General features: G+C 39.5%; 1 protein-coding gene across 1 annotated transcript in view; it reads right to left on the reverse strand.

Moving 5' to 3' along the window:
* The window catches only part of CARPA (Carbonic anhydrase-related protein A), a gene marked incomplete at its 3' end in the record, with an annotated part of 161,437 nt that overhangs the window by 65,497 nt on the left and 87,264 nt on the right, over positions 1-8,676 (reverse strand). The window lies entirely within an intron of this gene.

Below are 8,676 nucleotides of genomic sequence, written 5' to 3' on the forward strand. Positions count from 1 at the left end.
ATACATAAAATCCGCAGTCTAATTGTTATATTTTATTGTCACATTTTATATATGTTATGTTATGCTTTATGTTTAATGTTCAATTCGTTTTGTTAGTATATAGTCAACGAGTTTTACGAACTAGTATATAATTAAATTATTCCTTAACGAAGTTACTCGGAGGTCGAATTAATTTCAGATTGAAACAGGATTGAACTAATTTCTTCGTAAATATCGCGAACGCTTAGTCCACGCAATATTGCAATACCGTGAACTTCCGTGGTAAGTGGCCCGAGACAGAGCCCCGGGGATTTCGAAGGGTATTATCTCGTTCCATCAAATTTACTAGCCAGTTTCCCGCATTTAAGTACACTTTTCGATTCGCAAAATTACTTACTAGTTCACAGAAAAATCCGAAAACGTGTTGGCACGACTCCGTCAAGGAGTGCCATTATCGTGGCGATAAGTAACGGAGGAATCATTGGAGGACTCGAAAGAAAAACACAATCCACTCGATAAACAGCATCCCGTTACTCGGCTTCCATTTTCCCATTCGTCATCCTTCAAACAACTCACCGGGCACCCTTTGGCGTCCACCCACTGGATCCAGAACCGGATCGGCTTCCATCGAAAGGAAACGTAAATACACTTAAAACCCACTTCGGACTGGAAAGCGGGTTAATCGCGCCGTGACCTATGACCGAACGGATCTTCCATTCGCGTATCGCTCTTCCTACATCCGGTCCGCGGCGAATCACGGCGAAAATAAACGTCTGACGGAGGAGCGTCGGCGGAGGAGCCGGATTCAGGTCAGGAATCAATAATTTCCGCGCCTTGCGCCACGCTATAATTATGATTAACCGAAATTTCTATATTCAACGTGGCAGCCGAGAGAAGAGGCGCTCCCGTTTCCTCGGAACCTGGAGACGTTGTTAACTTTAATGGCGAAATTATGGTTGGATTAAACGCGCATAGTTGAATCTGTTTCACGCCCCATTCGGTTTAAAATGCTGATGTACTCCTGTTTGCTCCTGCGTCAATTATTATCAGTGGATCGCGAATTTTTATGCAGCTGCGCCAGGTAACGGAAAAATGAAAATAATTTCAGAACGAGCGACTCGTATATTACCGTCGCAATATCCAGCGAGTTTTCTTAATCCAGACTTAAACTTATCCGCGTCGCGACGCCGCGAATTAAACTACTAGCGCTGTCCACGGCAGTAACCCCTCGCTTTTGTCCCGTAATCCGGACCAATAAAAAATTTCCCAATACTCTCTTCAATCTTCTTTTAGCCACTTCAGTCGGAATTACCAAACGAGGCCCGACAAGAGAGTCCCGGGCTACAACCGCCCATTCGAGAAATCGAAAGTGTACACAGCTGCAAGTGCACTTCTCCAATCAAGCTTTTTCGACTTTTAGCAAATCGCCGCAATTGTCGCCCGGACAATCGATCGAGAAATCGTTTCGTGTTCCATTATCCGAAACGGTTTTCCTGTGACAGAGGGAACGAGTTTCTTTTCTATGGAACGTGGTTAGAGTGGGATCGCCCTTAGGCTTCTGCGAATAATTATACCAGACGAGTTTTCAATAATGCATAGCGCACGTCTACGCAGACCTCGAGGTGTTGGATTATTCGAGCAGAAGGGAACGTTGATGGCTTACAGCTTAATAATTCGCGGAGTTCCAATAAGGGAGGACGAAGGGTTCAACGAAATGAATGATGGATCATTGATAATTAATTATCTATTAACCTTAGGAATTTGTGAAAATGTGAGAAAAATTAATATACTTTCGTATCTATACTGCTTTCCCATAATTCTTTCAAAGAGCAATAAATGTCTGGGTAACTCTGTAACAATCTTACTATTATATGAAGACAAAGCGTTTGTTTGTAAGTCAGCAAAAGTTATGACATTTGGATAGCAACTTTCTTATACGAAGTCTCATAAGGTATCTTTATTTGTAAAAGGAACAACGTTTAGTGAGTTATAGGTTTGGTTCTCGCTCACAAAGGTTATCCAAATCAATTTTACCCCAATTGTGTAGAGGATGAAAAGATGTAAAACGAACATTTATAAAGGAACGCAGGCGAAACGAAAGAATTTTTTCAAGCACTTATATACCAGAAGATTAATAGAAACAGGTCGGAGGATATTTTGCATCGTAATTTGAACGAGAACGGCGAATGTCTCCACGGTGGAAAAAGTTCCTCGACGGGGCATATTTCTCTCAACCTCCCCACACGGGAGGTGGAAGAAGAAATTCCGCCGTTGAGAACGAGAAAGACAGCAGCAGCTAGTTCCGCGTTACGTACGTGCCAGCGTAATCGCGAGGACGCGATTTCCTTCGGCGTGTACGTCAGGAATTAAACGATTTACGCGGATAATTGTGTCTAAGCGTTCGGAGTTCCTCAGTTAAAAGTTACTCGAATCGCTTCCGGCAGTTCGTTATTTCACTCCCGACTCTTATTAGTCTCCGAATCAAACCGCAATACAGTTTAAAAAGTTTATTATTGTACAGTCATACAGTTCGTTTACGTTCGTTTTATTTATTTAATAAAACTTGAGTCCTTGTTCTTATTTATTTATAAATTCGTATCGTCTATTGTGTAGTATTTTAAGTCTCTCACATTTACCTTTCTTTATTTTAAAGGTCTTATGCTCGTTCTTAATGATAAAGTTGCGACAGTTATCAGTTTGACGAGATCGTTTACGAGAAAGGAAGTTTCAAGGAGGGTCACTTGATAAAATCGAGTACGCGTGGTTATTGAATGTACAAAGTGAATCGATAAGAAGCAGCGAAAAAAAGAATACAACATCGCGATATTAATTTTGCACGAAATCTGAGTGCACGTGTTGCCTTCGAATAAGTTTCCATTCTACCGGCACGGTTCTCTTTGCGAAACTAGTTAAGACCCGTGGGGGAGGGTTTGGTTAGAGGGTTGTGTTGTTGGCGAAGCTTTTCTTGATTTCCTATCTTGTTGGATCTCTAAAAGCCGCCGCGGCGCAACTCGAGAACTGCTGAACGCTGCGGGAACACGTCCGCTGCTAGCAGGTTCGAGCTACGTTTTGTCAGGTCAGCGTAAATAGATCAATCGAACGTCCGCGCGGAGAGGATCCCGCGGAAAAATCCTACAATTCGTCATGGCGATATTAATGTAGATACCCGGGGTTCAAAGACTTCGGAAAACCGTTTTGTAAAAGCCGTCCAGATTTAATTTTCCGAATTTCGTTCCCGCAATTTATACAATTTATTCATACAAACACCGGCCGCGGCTGTCAGCGGTTTTTAATTAACACATTTTCATTAAACCGTACGCGTTCCCAATCCGAGAGGAATATTCAAAAAGTTGGAATTAAATACGATTGTTTAAAAATATATACAAAATTGGCAAAGGACGTTCACCTTTCCATTCGCCGGAAAATGTTCATCCTGCGGAATACGCGCCGGTGAAACCTTTTCGCTGGCGAGCCGTGAAAAACAGGCGGTGGCGGTAAAGGGTGGTTTTCAGGGCCGGGGAAGGAATAGGTCGTGGAATAAAAGGTCCGCGCTGAGTTTACGCCGCGTCATCAGTGTAATTGTATGCGAGGGAATAAACGAAACTATAAAGCTCGCGGTTCGAATTACTTTCCCGCAACTTTCCACCCCTCTCGCCCCCGTCTCGATCTCGCCCCCACACGCTAGTTCCAGAGGAGGCTATCGTTTCCATCCTTCCTTTCCTCGAGTCTTCCTTTTCTGCCCGTTTCTTCCCCCCTTCCCCTTTCCCTACGGCCAGCGTAAATTTGTGTCTGCCAGGGTGTGTGCAGTTTGCTTTTCTTAATGTACGAACCTGTGTACGTGGAGCCGGAGGGAGAAGAACGTGCACACAGGCACGCTCACCGAATCTCAACCACCTCCACACTCCGTCGGTTGCTTTTTATTTACTCCATTTCCTCTTTTGTTTACCCGGCGGCTCGCCTTCCTTCGAACCCCCACGTTTCCTCTTTCGCTGCTCTCCTTTCTTCACCGAGGATAGCCGGCGGCCCGAAGAGTCGAATCAAACGATCTCGACACCCCTTCTAGGAACGGACTTGGCCTTCCCCGAGGGCTAGCCAACGGGATTACAGAACGATCGACGGGCGAAAATACTACGGGAAGCCAGCCACTGCATCCGCGCTTTAAACGACCGGGGAAGATGCCTCGCGATAAGCGTGACTCTATTCTAGAATGGATCGCGTCTCTCCCCCTCGAGAGGTGTCCAATGGGTATCGCGATCCAATGTCGACTTTGTCGCCTCTAATAAGGTCGCCGATTTCTTTCGTTGCCAGAGATAAGAATAATAAATCTGATACTTTTCACAGTTGTATACAATTACATTGGTGCGCTTTTACACATTTTAAATGATACAGTTGTATGTCAGACGACATCGTAGATATTTTGGTAGCCATATTATTGGTATTTAACGATAATTTATTAGCATAATCGTTAGCTGTCTGTGAAACTTAATTGTACGACTGCATTAATTACTCACAATCCATTCCTTATTGACCTCTGATTCAAAAACATTTCTAATTTCTAAACCTTTATTATCTTTTAACAGCTCCTTTGGACTCTAAACTGTTCATAGACAAGGTTTTAAATACATGTTTATTGTCATCATTGTAATTTTAATTTCAACGAATTAAATTAGAATTAATTTTGTAAATTATTAAACGTACTAAATATCACAAACTGAAACCAGTGGAATATAATATATAAACCTTAAGTCCTGTTCAACAAACACGGTTCACTTGATAAATACATAATACAAAAATTAATTTTGATCGATTTCTATAAAATAAATTGGTCGTTAAGTAAACGACATTTTTAGATAGAGATTTGCACAAATTATGTCGCAAAAGATCGGCAAGTATCGGCAATTATTTCCGCAATTCGGTATGCTTACATTCGTGGCGAAACCCAAGGCACTATGTTATAATTCGTAATGTGGTATCATCACTGTAGCACGGCTTATGATGCGACCTATGTCACTGCGTCCCCAGTCCATGATGCGGTCTGGGCAACTGTGCCGTAGCTCATCGTGCGGTCCAGCTTATTACATACACAGGATGCTGAGATCATATTGCACTTCATAATACAATCCGAATCATGACATCAAAAATTCGTCCTTCCAGTACTAATAAATCCGATTTACTGACCATTTATTCTGTTATCTAAATATTACGCGAAGGAAGTAAAAGATTTGTCAATACTTTTCTCGTACTTAATTAAGCCTGCCCCTTTATTTTTGTCATTCATGGTTCCAAGTTTGTACATACAAGAAAGATTCTATGTATTTTTCTTCTAATTTCAGTACTTAACGAGTTAAACATCATTAATTGGCATTTTATTGGCACTGACAAAATCCGACCGTCTCACCGTTGAAATGGTGAACTTTTGGCAAAAGAATTCGTTTTTCCTCAATTACTTCTAAACCGTTGGAACTACGGGAAAATTGCATTCAACCTTTTTTGTAGAGGACGACGAGACCTACAATTTCTGTATAAAAAGTTTTCGCTAGCATTAATATTTAACGAGTTATTGACGAAAAACGAAAAAACAGTTTTTTGCAAATTACTCGTTAACTATTATCACTAGCAAAAAATTTTTACATGGAAATTGTAGATCTCGTCGTCCTCTACAAAAAAGGTCGTATGCAATTTTCCCGTATCTCCAAGGGTTTAGGAGTTATTGGCAAAAAACGAAAATTTCGCAAAATCTGAAGGGGTACCCCTTGGAAAAATCTCGGAAAAATCGAATTTTTTTTTTCGAAATATCGAAAAGTGCTTCAAATAAAAGTTGTAGATACTACTATTACCTCCAGAAAAGGTCGTACAGAATTTTTTCTATCTTGAATACTTCAGGAGTAATCGATTAATTATTTTGTCCATCAAATACTTAACGAATGGAGTTAGAAGGAAATTGCATAGGACTTTTTTGTACATACAATGAAAATTGAACTATTTTTAATTATTAGATTTGATGCATTTGTAGATTGAGAGAATGTATACAACGTCTTACAAAATTTTTGTTTTAGACAAAAATGTGAAGCATAATTTCGATCGAATGATTTTCGACTTGTATGGAACAAATTCAGCAAGATTATTCCTATTGCACACGGTTCGCTAACGTTGTTACATCAGGAGATCGGATCTGGCTGGCGTCGGTCATCGAGTGGCCAATAGTTGAAACCGCGCCGCGATTCTGGATCAAAGTTCGAGGGGTCAAACCACAGTCACGAGTTGGCCTTGTCTAACGCGCAGACCGCGGTGAACAAACTGTCACGTATCGTGTTCATGCGAGAAATCCGCGTGCAAACAAATATCACATCGTGAATTGACGTGCGACGAACATTCTAATCTTTTCCCAAATTTTCAATTAACCCTTTGACTATGATAGACGTATATATACGTCATCGCAATAAACACGCCAGTTATTATTATATTGACGTATATATACGTCAGACGTCTATACGTATATATACGTCATACAACAGACGTATATATACGTCCTCACAAATCTATCAATATAAACGACAGACGTAAATATACGTCAGTTGCAGCGACTAATATACAAAGTTAATCATTATTAATTTGCAAATGCACATCGAAGTTGATTAGCCTGTCTATAAAAATTTGAAAGAAATTTTGACTCATTCCTAATTTTCAATTTTTGAATACATTTTTCATGGATATCAGATTTTTAGTACATTGAAAATGAGAGATTATTTGTTTTTGGAACTTGGAACTGTTGTCATATGGCTAAAATAGGATTAACAACAGAGGGTGATGTAACTGTTGGCAGTATAAAGCAGCGGGCAAACAAGATTCAGGCTCGAATGATAGTTTACGTAACTACGGGAACGGTATACTTCGCAAACTTCCGTTCAAATGACAGTTCGAGTAAAGTTCTTTGAACGCATTAAAGAAGTTTTTAAGAAACTGGGAAAACCCGATTGCGAGAGATTCTTTTGGCCACTCGTGTAATTCATTTGCACGCTAAAGTAGACAAGTACCACTCAGACATTTCCAAGTGTTTGTCTATCAAAATATTTTTATTATATCATATTAGGAGTTAATAAAGTATTTGTAAAGAACTGTGTTAAAATCGCGAATACAATTTTAAATATATTCTTAAAATATTTTTATTAAACTCAGTGATAAAAATACCATATATAAATTCACGATATGAATTATAAAATGCATTTAATTTATCGTGTAAACATTTGAATAAGCACTCCCTTTTTTAACATGGTAAACATGTTTATATTCACTATCGATACAATTTATCTATAAATGCATAAAATCCAAAATCTTCACAAATTTTCATAAATCATTCCAAAAATTGAGATAACTTATTTTCATTGAAATATCAAATTCGTTTTAAACATGTCCTCAGAACATTTCATTAAAAATTGAAACATGTACGTTTTCAGACCTGTTCTAAGTCTTAAAAACGTAGATACATTGCACGCATACGACGTGCGTTGTTATTCCCCCCCCCCCCCGAAAGTTTGAGTATCCTCGATAAGAGCGTATGAATGATTCAGCGAGGAGCGTACGAAATTCAACGAGTCAAAGGAAACACGTATACCGTTGATCGTTCGATATTTATTTCCATCATTACAATTTTGAAGCGTGTCTCGGTTCCGGGTTCCGGCGCCGCGACACGAGGCGAGGGTGCGATCAATTTTACATGGTTCGACGGGCTGTTTGCCGATACACCCGAGCTTTTCTATGGAAACCTAACATCCGAACCGTTCCGAGGGGCGCGGGATCATGAAATTTTAATCGCGTCGCACGTTTTCTTCCACGGCTGCCACTGTAATATGCTTTCTCGCCAATAAACTCATGCGTCGCGATAACACACCTTATAAATAAACCCTTCCTCGACGCGTTCTCGAAATTTTTCTACATCCTCTCTCATAAGTTCAAGACTCATTATTTTTATCGCACCAGTCAATAAGGAACGTGAATAACTTGACTCTATCAAAACTTGCTGTGTACCGATTCACTTATGGCATGAAATATTAATTTATTTAAGATTGTACGAACCCTATTACATAAAAACAATGACAAAGTGTTGAAATTTTAACAGTCATTAGATATTCGTATATATACGTCATACAACAGACGTATATATACGTCCTCACAAATCTATCAATATAAACGACAGACGTAAATATACGTCAGTTGCAGCGACTAATATACAAAGTTAATCATTATTAATTTGCAAATGCACATCGAAGTTGATTAGCCTGTCTATAAAAATTTGAAAGAAATTTTGACTCATTCCTAATTTTCAATTTTTGAATACATTTTTCATGGATATCAGATTTTTAGTACATTGAAAATGAGAGATTATTTGTTTTTGGAACTTGGAACTGTTGTCATATGGCTAAAATAGGATTAACAACAGAGGGTGATGTAACTGTTGGCAGTATAAAGCAGCGGGCAAACAAGATTCAGGCTCGAATGATAGTTTACGTAACTACGGGAACGGTATACTTCGCAAACTTCCGTTCAAATGACAGTTCGAGTAAAGTTCTTTGAACGCATTAAAGAAGTTTTTAAGAAACTGGGAAAACCCGATTGCGAGAGATTCTTTTGGCCACTCGTGTAATTCATTTGCACGCTAAAGTAGACAAGTACCACTCAGACATTTCCAAGTGTTTGTCT

The sequence above is a fragment of the Ceratina calcarata genome, unplaced genomic scaffold, assembly GCF_001652005.2.
Source record: "Ceratina calcarata isolate Rehan_Ccalc_2016 unplaced genomic scaffold, ASM165200v1 scaffold347.2, whole genome shotgun sequence".
NCBI lineage: Eukaryota > Metazoa > Arthropoda > Insecta > Hymenoptera > Apidae > Ceratina > Ceratina calcarata.